Below are 22,611 nucleotides of genomic sequence, written 5' to 3' on the forward strand. Positions count from 1 at the left end.
GGGGGAGGCATCGGTGGAGGTGTGAGGAGGTTTAGAGCTGCAGGATTAAAACTTAAAAGGGACAAGTGCAGGATTGGGGAGACAGAAACTGAGTTCCTAGGATTCAGGATAGATGCTCAAGGCATCCACCCCTCAGCATCCAAGGTCAGGGCAATCAAAGAGGCCCCAATCCCACAAAACAAGGCAGAGCTACAGGCATTCCTGGGCCTGCTCAACTTCTATCACGCTTTCCTGCCACACAAGGCAACAATAGCAGAACCTTTACACAGACTGCTAGACAAACAATCACCCTGGAACTGGTCCACCACACACACTGATGCATTCAATGCACTAAAGAGACTGTTGGCAGGAAATGCCACAGTCACACATTTCATAGAAAACAAACCAGTCTGCATTGCATGCGATGCATCCCCTTATGGGATTGGGGCCGTGCTCAGCCATTTAGAAGAAGATGGAAAACAAGCACCCATTGCATACTACTCCAGGACCCTGTCAGCAGCTGAAAGGAATTATGCCCAGATAGATAAGGAGGCACGGGCAGTGGTTGCTGGGGTAAAGAAGTTCCACGATTACCTATACGGAAGGGACTTCGTAATATACACAGACCACAAACCATTATTAGGCTTATTTACCACAGACAAACAGACACCTCAGATTCTGTCACCCAGGATGTTGCGCTGGTCCATTTTCCTGTCAGCCTACTCCTGCAAATTAGTACACAGGCCAGGCAAGGAAATGGGGCACGCAGATGGCCTCAGCAGACTTCCCCTAAGGGATACTGAGCCAGACCCAGCACCTGCTGCCCAAATACTGGCTATTCAAGATCTGCCGGAATGCCCCCTCAATGCCAAGGATGTGGCTGCAGAGACCCCCAAAGACAAAATCCTGAGCCAGGTACAGTCATGGGTAAGCACTGGGTGGCAGGACAAATCGCCAGGCCAAGAGTTCATCGCTTATTTCACCAGGAGGCATGAGCTATCAACCCACAAGGGATGCCTGTTATGGGGAAGCAGGGTCATAATACCGCAAGGACTAAGAGAAAGGGTCCTTCAGTCACTGCACAAGGGCCATCCAGGGGTAGTAAGAATGAAGGCTCTGGCAAGGAGCTACCTCTGGTGGCTGGGGAAATAGAGGGTTTAGTAGCAGGGTGTTATACATGCCAGAGGTCACGCCCCGAACAGCCACACGTACCAGTGCACAAATGGGAGGAGACTCACACCCCATGGTCCAGAGTGCACATCGACTATGCGGGACCATTCCAAGGACACACATTCCTAGTGGTGGTAGACAGCCACTCGAAATGGCTGGAAGTGGTGCCTGTGGGCAACATGACCTCAGCAGGAACCATTCAAGCACTAAGGGGCCTGTTCTCAACCCATGGACTGCCTGATGTGATTGTGTCAGATAACGGTATGCAATTTACCTCATCAAATTTTCAGGTGTTCCTGAGGACCTTGGGGATTAGACACGTCACCTCTGCCCCTTTTCATCCGGCCAGTAACGGATTAGCAGAACGATTTGTGCGCACCACAAAGGACGCTCTCAAGCGCATCATCCAAGGGGAATGGAAGCAGCGACTGGCCACCTTCCTTCTCCACCAACATTCCACACCCTGCACCGCAACAGGCAAAAGCCCCGCAGAACTCCAATGGGGTAGACGCCTGATTACAACACTGGACAGGCTCCACCCAGACAGAGTGGCAGCAGACATCGGGATCCCTAGCATCAAAAAAGCCTTCAACACAGGTGACGCCATTTGGGCAAGGAACTACGGCTCTGGTCACCCATGGGTGCCAGGGGAGATACTGGACCAAACAGGCCCTCTATCCTACAATGTAAGGGTGGAGGGGGGACTACAGTGGAGAAGGCACCTGGACCAGTTAAGAAAAAGGGCTCCTGAAAGGGCCTTGGGGGAAAATCCAGGGCCTGATGAGGAGGAGACTATAACACAACCACCCAGGATGGCTACCAGAGGGTCACAGGGGCAGCCCTGCCCCAGGCAGGAACAGGACATGGGGGACAGGGCAACACCTGACCCAGACGGAAGGAGGACACTGCAATACCACCAAAACAGCCCCTCAGCCCCCAGGCTCACAGAAAACCCCGGAACCACTGCACCCACACCTACACACCACAGCCCACAAATACAACAACAAAAGGAGGCAGGAGTTAATAAAAAAGACTCAAACAGCAACTCACCACCAGGCGAACCAGCCCTAAGGAGATCTAGCAGGTCCCACAAGGCTCCAAGCTACCTCTCTGATTATGTGCGGACCTAAGGGGGGAGGAAGGGGGAATGTCAATAAAAATAAAATGTAATATTGTATATAGTTAATAAGGAAAGGAATGGCAAGGGGTTAACACCTCACTATGGGGGAAGGGGTGTAGTGTATGCAACTAAAGCATACACAGGCTGTCAGCACAGCAGGAGGCACGGGGCTGGACAGCTCCAGGCTATAAGCGCATTTGGCGGGAAAGCCTGGTTTGAACGAGTTTGACAGCTGTGGGCTATGGCCAGCTCTGGCGGGAAGCCAGGGTTTAAATCTATTGGCCATCTGCACTGGCGGGAAGCCCAGGTTTGAATCCATTGGTTGGTATTCACCTGGGCAGGTATAAAGGTACGCCAGGTAACCCCCTTTCCCCAGCTTCGTTCCTGACCATCAATAAAGAAGTCTCTTCACCCAGCCGAGTGTCCGTCTCTGTGTGCGACCACGCTACGTTACAAAGTCTATGAGGCAACTCAGCGAAAGGAGAAGGCATTGAGAAGCCATGCCTTGGGGCTGCTAATAAAAGGGGAAGGTGTGGGTGGTGCTGGTTGCTGAAGGCAACTGTTTGTAGAACTCCAAAGGAAATCCTGGTCTATTTATGTTCTTGCTGAACTTCTTGTTTAACTGTTGTTTGCTGTTTGAACCATTTATTTGCTAAGGAAAATATTCTGCTGCTTTTTGTTTTGAGGACTTAATTATTTTGAACTGTATATAAATAAAAGGGTTGGGTTTTTTCCAGCCTATTGATTTAAAAAGAAAAGGGGTTGTCCTTGACACGCAAACATGGACGGTTGTAGGCTGGAACAGAACAGACTGATCTGGGATGATAATCTATCTACAATGTGTCTGTGTTTATACAAACATATACAAACACAGACTGACATGCAATGCAGTGTGAAGAAATGCAGGGCAGGCCCCTGATGAATTTTATTTTTTCCAGACTCTCACAATTTTAATCATCAGAGAATGACATGGAATATGGGGGAAGGCTGTGTTGTGATATGAAGCATGACTGTCTGGTGGAAATGTGTAACTGAAAGCATTATGTTATTTGTTTCAGATGTGTATGATTTTTGGTTTCCACTGAAAGCAAGAAACAAACTTTCAAGGTTGAAACTTTGGCAGCTACGTGCCTCTGCGTTTCAACTTGCCTTTAGATTAAGGGGGGGGAGGTGTTACTTTCAAGTGGGTAGATGGAAGAATGAAACTTCTTCGATTCAGCTGAAGACCGTGAGAGCTTGATGTCAGCATCCTTACCAGCCCTGGTCCCCACAAAAAGCAAGTGATGGTCGACAAGGTTGCTGGCAAAACAGGAACGGTCTCACCAGCATTTAATTATGGCAAACAAAGTCAGCGCTGGGAGTGGTTTTCTCCCAGCGCCTTACATACAGTCCTTTCCCTCAGCCCCACCCCACCATCCAGCTGGCCAGCATCTGGTGCATAAGCTAGGAAAGCTGTAATGCAGGCCTTTAGCTCTCCTTTCCAGTCTGCTGTCTCAATTCTTGCTGCCAGCTATCAAATCCGTGCCAATCAGCTGTTTGTTGTCAGCGCGGCAGCTCAGCTGTTCAGCGGCTCCACAGGGCAGGTAGGAGCATCCCTAGCTTCTCCCCGGGTGTCTTCCCTGCTACCCGCCTCTGTCAGAGCTTCCTGCTGCCACCAGTTGTCCGGTGGCCAAACCAAGGGTCCGTTCCAGCATTTGGCGGCATCCCCGTTCCAGCGCTGGGCCAGGGAACCGCCCAGCTGGTCAGCAGCGTAGCTGGATTCCCTGAGGATCGCCGCCTCCCTCCCCATTTGTTAACTGGTGAGCCCATGGGGCTTGACAGGCAGCCCCATCTACCAGGGCTCCACCTGGAAGGCAAGGAGAAACATGTGATCAATCACCCACTGTGGCGGACGCCTCAGCTGAACCCCCTCCCGGCTTACTGGGACATTGTCGGTGGAACTTCCTCACCAATCGGGGGGTTTGGACGTCCGCTTCCCCCACCCAGGAGGCCTCTATAACAGGGTATCCCTTCCACCGCACCAGGTACTGCAGCTGACCCTGTCGGACCCGAGAGTCCAGTATCTCCTGAACCTTGTAATGGTCCCCTGTGACAGGACCCGGTACCTTTTTTACGGACCTAAAGGAGGTCCCCTCTACCAGTTTCAGTAGGCTATAATGGAAGACCAGGTGTATCTTCCCCAGGAACCAGCATAGCTGTAGTTGTATGGCTACCGAATTGATGACCTGCATGATCCGGAACGGCCCTAGATATTTTGGTCCCAGCTTTTTGCAGGGCACCCGCAAGCATATATACTTGGTCGATAAGTATACCATGTCCCCCACCCGAAAAGGCTTTGGGGGCTTCCTTTTCTTGTCTGCCTGTGCTTTTGCAGCCTCCTCTGCTGTTACTAAGACTTTCTTCACGTTTTCCCAAACCCACCCAATGTGGACTATCCAATCATGGGGTTGACAGGGGGAGGGGTCCCGCTGAGAACACTTGGGGATCAGGGTGAACTCCAGGCCATGTACCACCTGGAAGGGGGTGAAACTGGTGCAGCTGTGTGCCGCGTTATTATACGCTACTTCTGCGAACAGTAGCAGTTCAGCCCAGTCGGTCTGTTGATGAGAGACATAGCACCGCAGGTATCGCTCCACCATTGCATTGGCCCATTCTGCCACCCTGTTGGTACTGGGATGATAAGCCGAGCTAAGTCCTTGGGACGACCCAATGGAACAGATGAACTCACGCCAGAAGCGGACCATAAACTGCACCCCCTAATCCAAGATGATACGTCGGGGCACCCCGTGCAGGTGGTACACCTGCATGATGAACAGTTTGGTCAGCTTCCGAGTAGACGGCAACCCCTTACATGGAACAAAATGGGTCTGCTTGGAAAAGAGGTTAATTATTGTCCAGATCACTGTATAACCATGGCTCTCCAGCAGCTCCACAACAAAGTCCATTGCTATATCCTCCCATGGCTGGGTCAGATCCGCCACTTTCTGCAGCAACCTTGGTGGCCTGCCAGTATGAGGCTTTGTGATGGCACACACAGGGCAGCCCCATATGTAGGCCTCTATGTCTGTCTTCATCTGTGGCCACCAGAATTGGCATCTCAGTGCAGGGTTTTAAGAAACCCGAAGTGCCCTGCCTGCTTCACATCATGGCACCATTGTAAAACCCTTGGTCTCACCGCCTGTCAGACATATAGCCTGTCGCCCTTCCAAGCCAGTCCATCCCTCTTTGTTAGCAGGGCTTGGTGGTCCCGTAACCAGGGATCGTCTTGGGTTGCTTTATGCAGCTCCTGGACCAAGTCGCTTGCCAGGTTGCATGCAACCACCTGTGCTACCACTTGCCTGAAGGGAGGCATAATGGCTTGTATCACCTCCTCCTGCTTGCTCTTAAATTGGGGCATGCGTGACAGCACATCTGCCAAAAAGCTCTTACCCCCTGGCACATACTTCAATTGAAAGCGAAAGCGCTGAAAGTATTGCGCCCACCGTACGTGTTTTGGGGACAGGCGCTGTGGTGTCTGCAAAGCCTCAAGATTTTTATGGTCTGTCCAAACCTTGAATGGCTCTTTCGCTCCCTCCAGGAAATGGCGCCAAGTTGACAATGCCCACCATACTGCGAACTCCTCCTTCTCCCATATTTCCCATCCTTGTTCTGTGTCTGTCAGCTTACGGGAGGTGTAAGCACATGTGTGTCGTCTGGGTGCCATGGAATAGCTCCAGTCCCCATTGTCATCACCGTCAGACGCCTCTCTCTCCACTCCATCATGGGGCCCACGGCACCTGGTGTGTGTACTGGGCTGGCAGCCAAGCCAGTGACAGCTGAACTATGCCACCATTCTCCTCAGGCCCCTGCATCCTGTGACGCCCCTGGAACTGTCTGGGTATCACTCACTGGACCTGCAGGTCCAGCCTCATGCACTTTGGGCCGCACCACTGGCTGAGCATCTTTATTTCCCTCAACAGGGGTGTTGTGATTCAGTGTTAGCCTGTGCTCCCAGCAGCTGAGTCTGAGGAATCGGAGGAGGAGGAGGAGGAGGAGGAGGAGGAGGAGGAGGAGGAGGAGGAGGGGTTTGGAGAGCCTTCAGTGTCAGAGGGAGGCTCTGCAGGACTCTCAGCCTGGCCCCTGCAGTCGTGTTCCTCATGAGGCTCAGCTGTGTGAGGAGGAGGGGTTGGACTCACAGCTGAATCTGTTCAGAGACGCTAAAAGCAGAAGGCAATCCAGCAGAGCAGAGCAGAGAAAATCTATGAGGCAACTCAGTGAAAGGAGGAGAAGGCATTGAGAAGCCACGCTTTGGGACTTATAATAAAAGGGGAAGGTGTGGGCGGTGCTGGTTGCTGAAGGCAACAGTTCAGAGACATTCAAAGAGAATCCTGGTCTGTTCTTGCTAATCTGTTTGACTCTTGTTGGAAGTTTTGAATCATGTATTTTTGGTTGAAGAAAATATTCTGCTGCTTTTTTGTTTGAAAGACTTTATTATTTGGAACTGTAAATAAATTTGGGTTGGGTTTTTTTCCAGCCTATTGATTGTTAAAAGGAAAAAGGGTTGTCCCTGACACACAAACAGGGCTGGTCGTAGGCTGGAACAGAACAAGAGGTTGGTGCTGTCACCTCAGCTGGCTCTCCTCCTTCACCCACAGGTGCCACCTCCTGTGTACCCTCAGCCATTCCCTGAGTAAAGCACAAGGATAATGGGTAGGAACAAATAAAGATGAGCACTGACTTTCTGTCAGCGTCCTTACCAGCCCTGGTTCCCACAGAAAATAAGTGATGGTCAACAAGGTTGCTGGCAAAACAGGAACGGTCTGACCAGCGTTTAATTACGGCAAACAAAGTCAGCGCTGGGAGTGATTTTCTCCCAGCACCTTACATACAGTCCTTTCCCTCAGCCCCACCCCACATCCAGCTGGCCAGCATCTGGTGCATAAGCTAGAAAAGCTGTAATGCAGGCCTTTAGCTCTCTTTTCTGGTCTTCTGTCTCAGTTCTTGCTGCCAGCTATCAAATCCACGCCGATCAGCTGTTTGTTGTCAGCGTGGCAGCTCAGCTGTTCGGCGGCTCCACAGGGCAGGTAGGAGTGTCCCCAGATTCTCCCCAGGTGTCTTCCTTGCTACCTGCCTCTGTCGGAGCTTTTTGCTGCCACCAGCTGTCCAGCGGCCAAGCTGAGGGGCTGTTCCAGCATTCGGCGTTGTTCCTGTTCCAGCACTGAACCAGGGAACCGCCCAGCTGGTCGGCAGTGTCGCTGGCTTCCCCAAGGATCACCGCCTCCCTCCCCCCTCCCTCCCTTAACTGGCAAGCTCACAGGTCTTGACACCTGAAGCCTTGTCAAGGACACCAGAACAGGTGTGGATTTGAACCAGATGGTTCCCGTAACGAAGTGAACTTGTTGGTATGGATCACGTAAGACGTTGGGGTTTTGGCTGAGAAAATTATTGGTTAAGTCTATGATTTGGTGTTGGAACCTCAGAGTTAGTTTTGCTTCAACATAACCAACCAGTGTGTTCAATAAACAGTAAGAGTTTCAGAAAAGGAATGAAACTGGAATTTTATTTGGATTCTCGAGCTGGATGTTGACACAAACTATCAAAGAGTGAAAACATATTTAAAAAGTTAAGAATCTATAATATTTACTTTCCATAAATGTAGACTAGACTAAACTAGATGACTAGAATGAACAATTCTTATAGATAGATCTTAGTGTTAAAAGGTTCTAGAATTCTATGTTAGTAATCTCTATAACTACATTATTAGTATCTTATTTTATACTTTCAATTATTATTCTTGTTTAGATATAATTCCATATATTTCACATTGATACATGACCAAAATAAAGAGTGATTTACTGAATCTATTCTGCAATTTTAAAAGTGTCAATATCCATTGCATGTGTATTCATTGTGATTTCTAAAAAAAACCAAAAAAACAAAAAAGGTATATCAGTGAATCTCCCAAAACAAAATTGACACCTGAAATAATTTCTGTGCAAACTACCAAATAAAATGAAAATGCGTTGTAAATCAAGTTACAGCAACCACAAGGGTATATTTACTGAAATTTTGTTTAAATTTGTAGAATTATTCGGTGACATTAAGTAACTACTTTGCCTACATATTAGCCAAAAAATGTCTTCCTCAAGGCACAATTTACCTCTTTATTTCTGAGACAATATATTAGAGGGTTCAAAAGAGGAACTATCACAGTGTAGAGCACTGACACAAGTTTGTTGGAGTTGTAGGCATAGGTAGCTTTGGGCTGTGCATAGGTGAAGAGTGTGGTGGAGTAAAATAGTTCAACCACTGTGAGGTGAGAACTGCATGTAGAAAAAGCCTTCTTTCTAACCTGAGCTGAAGGAATCTTCAGGACTGTTGATATATAGATGTATGATGTAACAACCATACAGAGGAGGGGAACCAAGATAATCATTAGAGCCAGGATGGAGTCTAGTTCAGCTATGGAACAATCAGTGCAAGAAACATTCAAGAGGAGTGAAATATCACAGAAATAGTGATTGATCTTGTAAGTGCTACAGTATTTCAGTCAGCCAGTAAAGCTCACTTTGATCATGGAGGTGACAAAACCACACATCCAGCATCCTTCTGAAAGCCAAGAACATATTCTATTATTCATGAAAACTGGGTAATGAAGTTGATAGCATATAGCCAAATAACAGTCATAGGACATAGCCAGAAGAACAAATTCACTGCACATAAAACTGACAAATACAGTTGTGTTAGGCAACCTTGGAAAGTGATGTGTTTGTCTTGTGATAAAAAATCTCCTAACATTTTAGGGACAATAGTAGTAATATACCAGACTTCAAGGAAAGAAAGTTTACATAAGAAGTACATGGGCTTATGAAGGTTATTATTTACCCAGATAACTACAAGTATTATCATTGTACGGACCCACTTCAATCTACATTTTAAGAAAACAGAACTCTTGGAAACGGTCTCTTCCAACAGGAATTTTTTATTAAGAGAAACTGATAGTAGGCATGCTAGACAGGATCTGAGGGATTCCCCCCACCATTCAATGTTTTAAAGTGTTCCCAAGCAGCCCCCACCCCGCAGTTCTTTCGGCGATTCAAAACGGCAGATTTCTAGGTGTTAACTGCAGGAAAAATAACATCAGTCCGGCTCCGTCGGCACAATCATTCAATCCTCTCTTTACCCAGATCCCAGTTGTTGCATATTTCTCCCCCCTTTTTCCCTCACTGCCGGTAAAGAGGAGAGTTTCAGAGGGGCATAGGATGAAAGGCAGATGGCCACATTGTTATGGTTAGCAGACCCGAAGTGAATCAACAAAAGGTTACTTTGTAGTGAATAGAGAAAGTGAAAGTAGTAAAACCGCCATGCATACCCCACTCCCCCTTAGTAGTATGACAGAATCCAGGAGATAGTAAGAATTGGTTTTAAATCAGAGGAGATAGATAGAAATGAAATATAACTGGATTCTGACATCCTGCTCCCCTTAAAAATAATAGAGATCCACCTGTAAAGAAAACAAAACAGGTATAAAATTTAGTCTGGCTTGTTAGGATACTCTGTATGAAACTTCTTTAATAGCTTCGGGGCTTTTACATGACGTTTATCGACCCACTCGTTTTGTGAGGAGGGAAGGTGTTTCCATGCTACTAGGTATTGAGTTGTCCCATGATATCTTCTAGAGCAGGGCTTTTCAACCTTTTCACCCATTTTTAGGTTATGGCAACATTCGAGTACCACCAGTCACCTAGCAAGGTGTCAAAAACTTGATGACGAAAAAAAAAGGAAAAAAGGGATGAAATACAGGTAGTCCTTGACTTACAACAGTTTGCTTAGTGACTGTTTGAAGTTACAATGGCACTGAAAAAAGTGCCCCCCAAGCCACAGCCGAGCAAGACACCTGCTTGCCTGCCTGGCGGCACTCTTCCTCCTGTCTGAGGTTTTCATTGTTGTGAGCATTTCTGTTGAGGATTGGCAGTGGGGGTGGGGTGGGGGGGTGTTTGGTTTTTATTCCCCACTTCTGCTGGGTGGTTGCAGCAGGTTTTGGTCACTTCACATGACCCTGGGACACTGTGGCCATCATAAATATGAATCAGTTGCCAAGCATCTGAATGTAAATCACAAGACCCTGGAGATGCTGCAATATTCCAGCTGATCAGCGCATCTTCTGGGCTCAGCAGAAGCACCAGGATCAGCAACGAGCTCCAGCTGGAGCCTGGCACTGATCCTGGCGCTTCCGCTGAGCCCTGACAGCCCTGTAGCTGCAGCCGTCTCTCGCTCAGGCTTGTGCGGTGCTGCCACTGGTTCAGCTCATTCCCCTCCCCTGCTACCTACTGTAGTGGAAAACTCAAGAATTAATCCAGTGTTCACTATAGATGAGAAGGAGGAGTTAGAGAAAGTATGGGCAGTAGAAATGGAAGAAGGCAAATGCTGAATAAATTGATAACTAGGGAAATTTTGGAAGTACTACATCAGGGTAGTCATCGGGGAACTAAGGCATTAAGTGATATGTTTTTTGAAGTTTATGGATGCTGTTCTGTACCAGCCTGCTACCGGCCCTGCAGAAAAGGCAACCCCTTTACAAACGGCAAGAGGCTGGAATTACGTCTGCCAAATTTATTACTACAAAAACAAACAAGACACGAACCAAGATACAGGAGCTTTGAAACACTATCTGAGCAGTTGCTTTCAGCAAACCAGCCCTCCCCACACATTCCCTTTATAAAGAGTTCAGGGCGTGGCTTCTCTCTGCCTCCTTCCGAGAAGCCCCATTGCCTTCCTCTGTTTACTCCTACTTGACTGCCTCCTGCGTCGGGCGTCCTTGAACAGGGCCAGCTGTGGGTCATCTTCATCCACACTGTCAGGCTCACACAGCTGGGTCTCCATGGTGACCAAGTGGGAGGGGCCTGCCTGAGGGCTATCATCAGCAAGATCTTCAACCCCCTCAGCAAGGTCTTCAACACCCCCCTCCTCCTCTGAGTCGTCCGACCCAACTGCCGAACCCACAGGCTGACCCTGAATCACAACAGATGCTGTGGGTTGCACACAGTGGCTAAACAAGTTTGTGACAAATGTATGGTGTGTAAACGGGTAAATAAAAAGTTCTATGACGTCTAGTGGTGAGGCCATTTCGGTGCATTCAAGTTTATTTTAAATTACCTCAAGTGGGGGAAATTCCACAACATGAAACTAAGGACATGTTATAAAGAATTATATACTGGGGTTGTCTTTCATATATACTGCTTTGTCTTTCATCAGGAATAAAGTTCTCTTAGCGCAAACACCTCCACTCAAATTTGTGGTTCACAAGTTCCAGCCTGGTTATTGGGTCCTGATAAAGAGCTGGCATGAAGAGAAGCTTAGTCCAGCTTGAGTCGGGCCCTACTAAGTCCTCCTGACAACTGAAACAGCAATTCGGACAAAAGAAAAAGGGTGGACCCATTATACCAAAGTGAAAGGACCAGTGGATGAACAAAGGGAGTGGAGAGCAGAACAAGGAAATGGACCATTGAAATTAAAAATTATTAAAAACTAATGTGGTTGCTATTGAATGGAGAGATAGTGGCTTGGTCGTTGTTTTCTATTTTTCTCCTTGCAGGTTTTGCAGCCCTATACTGCTTCAGGAAAAGTTGGCTACCCATGCTATTCCACTCTAAGGATCAAGTGACAAATATTGAACTCCGGCAGTTACCAGATGTTATATTTTTGGTTCTTTAGACATTAAGTGAGACGAAGTGTTGAAACAGCAACCAGGTTTATTAACTCAGAACAGAAGCAGCCCTAATGGCTGCTGCACAGCTATTTATACGGTTAGCCTCTAGGCGGTGACCAATAGGTTTAAAGTAACAGTTTCCTGCCTCAAACCTAATTATCAGCCTGGAGACAGCAAGTCTGGCTTTCAGTAACAGCAACTGTTACATAACAGAGAAAACTAGGTCATACATTAAGCAAGTGATCAGATATTAAGCAAGTGATTTAAAACAATTATGTAGTAATAATAATTATTTTACTTTTAGGATGTTGTCTTACACAGTGTTGTCCCTTGTGTCAACGCTGTGACAATGGTTGTCATCACTCTGACAACTGAGAACCAGCAGCCATTTTTACTTTCACTTTTAATGTGCCTTTCTATTCTTTTAGAGTTCAGATGTAGAAGGGGGAATGGGGATGAGGATTTAGCTAGCCATAACAATGTAGAAGTGTGGAAACTCAAGGACGTGTTCTGATAAGTTTTTGGTGGGCTGAGGAGCCGGAGAGGAAAGCCCATGTTTTGTGCTAATTGGGGAATGTGATTTATGACAGTTATTTTGGAGTGGGAATTGCAATTTGTTACTTTTTATCAGGGAGGAGGGAATCTCATTCTTGGGTTCAACTATGTAAGTGCCAATACTGTTTCCTAAATAAAATTTTCTTTGAGGAAGAATTCTTGCCTTGAAGATCTTTTACTGGTTTCATCTATCAGAACCATGACATTAACCCAAGAATCCTATCTACTCTAACATCCTTTGGGGCCCTGAGCTCCAGTCAGCTTCCCAAATCAGAGGAGAGGTAGACAAAGATTCAGGGAAGATTCAGCATGGAGAAAAAAGATGCACCCACAACCAGCACCCCGACCACGGCAGCTGCCTCAGTGGAAGTAGCGCAAGCCCTTGCATCATTGGAGAAAGTGTGTTCGGAACTTCTGGCAGCGGGAGAGACACCCAAAACACGGGACCTATTGTGGTCCTTGGAGTGGACCCTGCCCAGTGGAGACCCTAAGCATCCCGAGGCAGCCCAATCGAGGAAGAGTTCTTTGAGAGTAGCTGAGTTGGAGTTGCAAGCTGGTGCCTCATGGGAATCATGCTTCCCCGATTGGAGAAGAACAAAAAGGTTGGCGGCGGCAGAAGATTTGAATGAGTAGAAGTACCTGTCTGCAGTCTGTAGCCAATCGGTGAAGAAGTTGGTGCAGAATTTCAAGGGGCAAGATGTGGGAAGCGAGGGACAAGTCACCCGCTCCTTGCCCACTAGTGAGCATGATGACCGGCAAGATCAGCACCAATCTATGCCCAGAAGAAGCCTTAGCCCCAGTGCTGGAGCTTGGGCGGCTACTCCATGCTCAGAGCCACCAGCATCGACCTCAAGCCCAGTGGGAAGGAAGAATCCTGACCATCAGTCATGGGGCAACAGTCCAGTCCATCATCGAGCGTCAAGGAGTCCAGAGCGCCACTCGCGACGTGACAGCCTTGGCTGTCGGAGAAGCCCTGATCAGTGTTGTTCGTCACGGTCTCCTGACAGACATCACTGCCGGGAAAGTTCCAGACAGCAGGATCATTACGACAGCCCTGAGAGACACCTTCGTGATAGTCCTGACCCTAGGAGAAGCCCTGACCGGCATCGTTCGTCACTGTCTCCTGACAGGCACCACTGCCACGAAAGCTCCAGACGGCGGGACCATTATGACAGCCTCGACAGACACCCATGCTACTGAAGCCCAGACCGTCACCAATACTGTCAGAGCCCTGATCGCTACCGGTACCGTGAGAGCCCTGACCTTTACTACCATTGGTCACGCAGCCCCAATTATCACCACCGTCATTACCTGAGCCAGGGACCTGCGCTTAGAGCCGACTTGAACATAGAAGTTCAACGTGACTTGGTTCAACAGCTGGGGCGACTGAGCGATCTGTTGGACAGACAGCAACCACCAGGCACACAGCAGCTACTGGGGGGCCAGCAGCAGTTGGGCATGTAACTGCAGCTGGGAGGACAACAGCAATTAGGCAGGCAGCAACCCATAATAGTGCCTTTTAAGGCCACTTTTGATGGTGATCCAGAGAAGTTGATTTTCTTCCTCAATCAGGAGCATTCTCACATGAACTGAAATGCCAATTTTTACACCGACCCCGCTGGCCTGGTCAATGTTGTTGCAGAAAATTTAGAAGGAGAAGCATCTGAGTGGCTAAATAACTTGTACAAAGAACAAACACCTGAACTAGGGAAACTCCATCTCTTCATCCGAGGTTTGAGAACCAGATTCGAAGACGAATCCATAGCTATCCATAGCTCTCAAAGCTGAAAAATACATTCACAAGGTGAAGTAAGCTGGCAGGCCTGCATTGGAATATGTGTGAGAATTTCGGAGGGTGGAGGGTCAGATTGAGAGGTAGCCAGAGTGCTCCCTGGTGCATCACTTCAAAGAGGGGCTAGATGACCATCTATCCTAAGCCTGCATCACTCAGTGAATTCATGATCAACTACAAGAGTGGTACCGACTGGCAGTGAAGCTAGACATCAAGCTTGCTCGATATAAGAAGCCTACTTCTCCAGAAACCGAGCCGAAGCCAGAACAAACTAGACGGCTATCACCGCGGAGAACCCCAGCAACCACAGCCGCAGAATCTCCTAAGCCAGGGGTTTTCAACCTTTTCACCGATAGTACCACTTTTAGAATATGGCAATATTCAAGTACCACCAGTCACCTAGCAAGGTGTCACAAACCTGATGACCCCAAAAACCTGGAAAAAAGTGATAATGTACAGGTAGTCCTTCACTTACAACAGTTCACTTAGTGACTGGTCAAAGTTACAATGGCACTGAAAAAAGTGACTTATGACCATTTTTCACACTTATGACCATTGTAGCATCCCCAGGGTCATGTGATTTACATTTGGATGCTTGGCAACCAATTAATATTATGATGGTCACAGTGTCCCAGGGTCATGTGATCGCCTTTGGCAACCTTCTGACAAGCAAAGTCAGTGGGGAAACCAGATTCACTTTACAACCATGTTACTAATTTAACAACTGCAGTGATTCACTTAACAACTGCGGCAAGAAAAGTAATAAAATGGGGCAAAATTCATTTAACAAATTTCTCTCCCCCTTTTAATATCCTCTCTTCTCTCCTCCCTTTTATATCCTCTCTTCTCTCTCCCCTTTTTATATCCTCTCTTCTCTCCACCCCTTTTATATCCTCTCTTTCCCCCCTTTTATATCTTCTCTTCTCTCCTCCCCTTTTATATCCCCTCTTCTCTCCCCCCTTTATATCTTCTCTTCCCTTTATATCCTCTCCCCCCTTTTATATCCTCTCTTCTCTCCCCCCTTTTATATCCTCTCTTCTCTTCCCTTCTTTTATAGTCTCTCCTCTCTCCCCCCCATTCTCTTCCGTGCACCTCCAGCTGATTCCTCTCAAGGCTGCATTTGTCTATCTTTTGCAGTCCCCTTCTCTTTCCCCCATCCTTTTTTTTCTCTCCCTCTCCTGCGAAAACCTCCTTTTATAACCTCTCCTCTCTCCCCCTCCTTTTCTCTTCTGTGTGCACAAGGAGCACCGATCCTGGGGCTTCTGTCTCGCCCCTGCAACCCTGCAGAAGTGTGTGCCGATCCTGGACTTTTGCCCAGCCCCCATAGCCCTGCAGAAGAGCCAATCATCTGTAGCTGCTCCTGGCGATCCTGGGCTTTGGTCAGCCCCGACAGCCCTCCTTCGAACTGGGGCATTTCTAACCAAGTTGCCTTTCCAACCAAGTTCCCTCCCTCCCTCCTTCCATGACTCACTCCTTCCTTCCTCCCTCCCTCCCTCCCTCCCTTCCTCCCCTGCTTTTTTAAATAAAAACTGCCAGAGACTCCAGACAGAGGTGGCAACACGCAGGCAGTGGTGGGCAAAGGCTTCCCCTCCCCCCTGTCATTGCCTCTGTGTGGCTCAGCTCAGCTCACCTCTCCCAGACTGGCACATGTGTTTGTGTGTGTGTGAGTGCGCATGCGGGGTGTGTATGTGTGTCTCTCACCCCTTGCAGCCCTGGGCCCTCAACAGAGACCTTCTGCAATGGCAGGCTGCAAAGTAATGAAAGCTGTTTTTTTGGAATCCTTGTTTCTTTTTCTCAACATGCCACTGATCGCATCACACCCTGCGCCCCTCAGATACCACCCCCATTTCCATGGAAGGCTGCAAGAAGCTCCCATTGCAGCTTCTTTTACCTCTCCTGTTCTTTTTTTTATTAAAAAGTTTTACAATACATTTTATCTTTAACAATCCCTCCCCTCCTCCCTCCGCCCACCCCTTCCTAACCCTCCCTAACCCTCCCCCCTTCCCCCCTCTCCCCTCCCTGACTTCTCAGAGCTAAATACAAGGTATAAAAGCAAGAAGCAATCATAAACAACCATATGCTAACAACAATAAACTATTAAGTCTATCACACTCTAGCTCATATGAAATGACTACAAGCAATACTAATATCACATAAAAAATTATTCAAATGCTAAGTGAAACTTTTTAGTCCCATATTTGTTCTGGATATAACCAATCCACTTTTTCCACTCCATAATATAACGTGGTTGCGAATGATCTTTCAAATAAGCCGAAATCTTTGCCATTTCCGCCAGGTCAGAAACTTTTAGAGTCCATTCTTCTATAGTCGGGAGTTCCTCCTTCTTCCAATATTGAGCTACTAAAAGTCTTGCTGCTGTAATTAAATTCAACATCAACTTAGTGTCCACAACAGTAGTATCTGTGATTATGCCCAATAAGAACAATTGCAGACAAAACTTTATCCTTTGCTTAAATATCTTCTGCATATTCCACCAGATTTTAATCCAAAAAGCCTTAACCTTTTTTTTAATTGAAAAGTTTTAAAATACATTTTGTCTTTAACAATCCCCCCCTCCCCCTCCCCTACCTATCCCTCCCTCCCCCTCCCCCCCTTCCCCCCTCCCCCCCCGACTTCCCAGAGCTAAGTACAGGGTATAAAAACAAAGAACAATCATAAACATCCATATGCTACCAACAATAAATTCTTAAATCTATCACTCTCTAGCTCATATAAGATAACTACAAACAATACTAATATTTCATATAGAAAAAAAAGAAAATAAAAAGGAAGACTTATTCAAATGCTAAATGAAACTTTTTAGTCCCATATTTCTTCTGGATATATTCAATCCATTTTTTCCACTCCATAATATAGCGTTCTTGCGAATGATCTTTCAAATAAGCCGAGATCTTTGCCATTTCTGCCAGGTCAGAAACCTTTAAAGTCCATTCTTCTATAGTCGGCAGTTCCTCCTTCTTCCAATACTGACCTATTAAAAGTCTTGTTGCTGTGATTAAATTCAACATCAACTTAGTGTCCACAACCGTAGCATCTGTAATTATACCCAACAAAAAAAGTTGCGGACAAAACTTTATCCTTTGCTTGAAAATCTTCTGCATATTCCACCAAATTTTTATCCAAAAAGCCTTAACCTTTTTACAAGTCCACCATATGTGAAAATATGTTGCATCTTCGTCACCACACCTCCAGCATTTTGGCTGATAATTCGGATACATACTTGCAAGCTTTTTAGGATCTAAATGCCATCTATAAAACATTTTATAAAAGTTCTCTCTTAAATTTTGAGCTTGTGTAAATTTTACGTTCCTCACCCAGATCTTTTCCCACGTGTCCATTGTAATAACTTCTTGGATGTTTTGGGCCCATTTTATCATACAATCTTTAACAAGTTCTGTTTCTGAGTCAATTTCTATCAATGCAAGATATATCCGTTTGATATGTGCTGGACCCTGATTTCTAATTTGCTTTATCAGATTTTCATCAGTCATTGTAAAACCAGTTTTCTGATCTTCTTTCCACCTGGCCCGTAGCTGAATATATTGAAACCAAGTTTGAACAATCTTCTCATCTCGCAAGAGGCTGTACGGTTTCAGACACCAGACATTTCTTTCCAGACTTAAAATCTCCTTATACGTAGTCACATCATGTTTAAAACCAACATTTATATTTTCTATTACGTGTTTTGGGATTGCCCACAATGGTATCTTACAATCTAACTTATGTCTATACTTCTTCCAAACTCTCAACAATGCCTGTCTTAAAATATGCACTTTAAACACATTATCTACCTTCTTATCATACAACAAATATGCATGCCAGCCAAATAACAAGTCGTGGCCCTCAAGATTTAATAATCTCTCTTGTGTCAAATTAATCCAATCACTTATTCCTGCTAACGCAGCAGCTTCATAATATAATTTAAGATTGGGCATTTTAAGACCACCTCTTTCACGAGTATCCTGCATAATCTTGAGTTTAACTCGTGGCCTTTTCCCTGCCCAAACAAATTTATTGATACCTCGCTGCCATTCCTCCAGATTAGAATCTTTCTTAAGAACCGGTATCATTTGAAATAAGAATAAAAATTTAGGCAGGACATTCATTTTCACTGCTGCGATTCGCCCCAACAAAGACAATTGCAATTTTTCCCAGCTCTCCATTTCTTTTTGAATTTTTCCCCATAGTCTTTCATAGTTATTTTTATATAACTTTGTATTAGAGGGTGACAAGAACACCCCCAAGTATTTAACCCTCTTGACAATCTCAAATCCAGTTAGTCCTTCTAAAAGAGCCCTTTGCGATACTGTCATATTTTTGGCCAGAATTTTAGTTTTTTGTGCATTAACTTTAAATCCAGAAACCTTCCCATATTGCATTATTATCTCCATCAGGTCCACAACAGAGTTCTCCGGCTGGGTCACCATAACAACCAGATCATCTGCGAACGCTCTCAATCTATAATCCTGATCTCTAATTTGTATACCCTTAATTCTTTCCGAATTCCGTATTTTTACCAATAATATCTCCAATGTTAACACAAATAACAAAGGCGATAACGGACACCCTTGCCTTGTGCCCTTCTCAATATTACAAGCTTCAGTCAAACTATTGTTAACTATTATTCGGGCAGTTTGTTTTTGATATAATGCCCTAATTGGTTGCAAAAATTTATCCCCAAAATTCATTTTATCTAAAACTTTCATCAAAAATTGCCAATTCAATTGATCAAAAGCTTTTTCAGCATCTAAAAAAATTAGCGCTGCAGGGATCTGGTTGTTCCTTTCCAAAAACTCTAACACATCAACTATATGCCTCACATTATTTTTCATTTGCCTGCCACTAATAAACCCAGTTTGATCCCCATGAATCACCTGTTGCAGAACCCTCATCAGTCTATTAGCCAACACCTTAGCAAATATCTTATAATCTGTATTTAAAAGTGATATCGGTCTATAATTTTTTACTTGAGTAGCATCTTGATCTTCCTTCGGAATCAAAGAGATAAAAACAGTTCTCCAAGACGGAGGCACCTTTCCCCCTCTCTGAATTATCTGGAACAATTCCTTTAACGGCTTTATCAACTCCATTTGTAAATTTTTGTAGTAAACCGCAGTCAAACCATCCGTACCTGGCGCTTTATCCAACTTCAATTCCTTAATTGCTGTAAGAATTTCTTCTTCTGTTATCAATTGGTTAATCTCCTCTTTTTGTGCCTGCGTAGGAACCGGGATGCTAGCATTCTCCAAATATACATCAATATATTTTTCATTAATCTTCTCCTTAGCATATACAGTAATTTAGAATAAAAGTCCAGAAAGGCTTCCTTAATAAGATCCTGTTGAAACACAACCTTTCCCTTATGTTCAATTTTATCTATATTAGAAGCCCTTTGCTTTTTCCTTAGTCTATAAGCTAGCCATCTACCTGGCTTGTTAGCATTGCAAAAAGTATTATGCCTAGCAAACCGCAAATTGGTTGCCACTTGATCAGCCATTAATTTGTCAAATTGTCCTCTTAATAGCTTAATAACCTCTTTAGTCTTCACATCCAATGGGTTCAAAATCAAGACCTTTTTCCCTAATTTCATTCTCCAATTCTTTCCTTCTGGCTTCCAAAGTACGTCTGTGTTTATTATTCATATATATCAACACCCCTCTCATATAGGCCTTGCTAGCATCCCAAACCATGTCCATAGAAGTATCCTTATTCATATTAATTTCAAAAAAATCCTTCATCCGCTGTTTACATTCTTCCACATTTCTCTGATTTCTAAACAAATTCTCATTTACACGCCACGAGCGCCTATCTCTATTGTCCTTATTGATCTCTAAACCAAACTGGACTATGGTCAGAAATAGCTCTTGCACAGATCTTTACCTTCTTAATCCTAGAAAAAAAGTCATTAGTCAGCAAAATAAAATCAATCCTGGAAAAAGATTGATGTCTATCAGAAAAAAAAGTATAATCCTTTTCATGCAGGTGTGTGTCACGCCAAATATCTCGCAATTCCAAATCGTCCTTCATTTCAAAAAAAGATTTAGGCAATCTGGCATGACTCGGAGCACGCTTAAAAGAACAAGCCTTATCCATCTGTACATCCAAAACACCATTCCAGTCCCCCATAAAAATAAACGATTTGTAATCCAATTGAGTAAGTTTTGTATGAAGTGAGCTAAAAAAATCAGCTTGTTGTTGATTAGGAACATACAGTCCAACTAAAAGCGTTTTTTTGCCTTCTAGCAACAAATCTATCATAACATATCTTCCATGCTTATCTGCTTCAATTAATTCTGCTGTTAAAGTACTTTTAACATAAACAACCACTCCATTTTTCTTATTCATCGCAGAGGCAACAAATTGCGTGCCCAGCCTTGAGTTCGATAAGTACTTTTGGTCCATAACCCTAATATGCGTTTCTTGCAAACATATAACATCAATCTTAAATTGTTTTAAATATTGAAAAACTTTCTTTCTCTTCTGTGGTGAATTTAGTCCATTAACATTCCAGGTTAGAAATTTAGTTGCCATGCGTGGCACCCCGAAGCTGTTGGAGCACATCTTTAATAGCCCCTCTGTCTCCTTTGGGCCGCGCTCCTCCCACTGCTTCACTGTAAGTACGCTTTGAAAGTTCCATAGCCTTCTGCTGGTCTTGCTCTTTTATTTGTTTTGCTCGTTTTAAAGCGGCACGCGTCACCCTCTGCTCTCCAGCAACAGCCGACGAGGCTATAATTTGATCCCCTCCAGCACCATTCTCCTCTGTCTGTCCACCTTTGGCCTCTTGAGGTTTCCCTTCTCCAAATCCCTTTGCAGCTTCCAGAAGTGGTAGAGGGGTTGCTTTTAAAACATTATTGTAGAAATCACGCGCCTGTGTCACAGTAACCAGACGATATCTTTTACCTTCATGCATCACCACCAAGCCGACAGGAATCTCCCATCTAAACTTTATATCACGTTGCTTAAGTTCCTGCACAAGAAATGCAAAATCCTTCCTTCTCCTTAAAATCTTTGGAGGAATTTCTTTTAAAACCAAAACTTCTTGGTCAGCAACCACAACTTTAGTATCATAAGCGGCTTGAATAACTTCATCTCTAGTTTCTCTCTTTATAAAATAAACCACCACATCTCTAGGTAGCTTCCTCTGTCTAGCAATCCATGAGTTTACACGAAAAACTTTGTCCATGCATCCCTTTATTTCAGATGCTGGCTGACCCAATACTGCTTCCAAAGCCTCAGAAATCAGCTGCTTTAGGTCTTCTTTAGGATTCTCTTTTAAGCCCCTGATTCTAATAGCATGCTGCATCTGATGATACTGGACAAGGCTCAATTCTCCGTCCATTTTATCCCTTAAATCTTCATTCTCCAGTACCTTTACTTCTAATATAGCATTCTTTTGACTAAGATCCTCCACTTTTTCGTCCAAACATTGCACACATTCAGCCACGCTTTCCACTGTAGACAAAATGTCTACCCTCATTGCACTAAACTTCTCTTCCATCCTCTCCTCCATTACTTTAAACTTCTCTTCTATCCTCTCCTCCAATTTCTCCAGTTTCTCCTCCACCTTTGCCATCTTATCATCCAGCATTTCTGATATTACCTGGGATTGTTTTACAAAGGCATCTTGTAAATCCTTCAACGTCAATGCAGCAGGAGGAAGCAAAGCTTGCAACGATGTCTGTTGCACCGGGGAAGTTCCCGCACTCCGAAGGGTTTTAGAGGGAGGTTTAGCCGCCATCTTTTCACTTTCACTTGTTGCGCACTTTCACTTTAAGTTTATAAAGTCCATTAAGCTAGAGAGTAAGAATAAAAGTCCTCTTCACCTTGACCTCCTGTACCGCTCTGCCTGCTCCTTTTTATTCCAAGGTCTTTCCTTCTGGCATGGGTGGTCACAAACGCCTGGCTCTGCTCCAAAAATCCCGGAGCAGAGACGCTAAACAGCTGGGAGCAACCCAGGCTACGGGGGAGTTCAATCCTTCAGCCGCCCAAGCTTTCAGCTCAGCCGCCCCGGAGAACTCAACCCCTACCTGGGGCCTCACCCCCTCCTCTTCTCCCGAAGAGGGGGCTTCAAATCCACCCGAACAGCTGATCGGCGCTGTTTCGGGTGAAAACAACTCAGCTGTGAAGCGGGCAGCCCGAAACGGCTGTCTTCGGCGCCGCGCCGCCACCGGAAGTCCAAAAAGCCTTAACCTTTTTACAGGTCCACCATATAGGCAAATACGTTGCATCTTCGCCACCACATCTCCAACATTTAGGTTGATAGTTCGGATACATACTTGCAAGCTT

At 45.4% G+C, this 22,611-nt stretch overlaps 1 pseudogene across 1 annotated transcript; it reads right to left on the reverse strand.

The window, feature by feature from the left end:
* Nucleotides 1–8,372: 8,372 nt before the first annotated feature.
* LOC310648225 (olfactory receptor 6Y1-like) lies at nt 8,373–9,157 on the reverse strand (annotated as a pseudogene). Its single transcript has one exon. The product of its transcript is annotated as an olfactory receptor 6Y1-like (transcript).
* Nucleotides 9,158–22,611: the final 13,454 nt, after the last annotated feature.

The sequence above is a fragment of the Vipera ursinii genome (genome assembly GCF_947247035.1).
Source record: "Vipera ursinii genome assembly, chromosome: W".
NCBI classification, from domain to species: Eukaryota; Metazoa; Chordata; class Lepidosauria; order Squamata; family Viperidae; genus Vipera; species Vipera ursinii.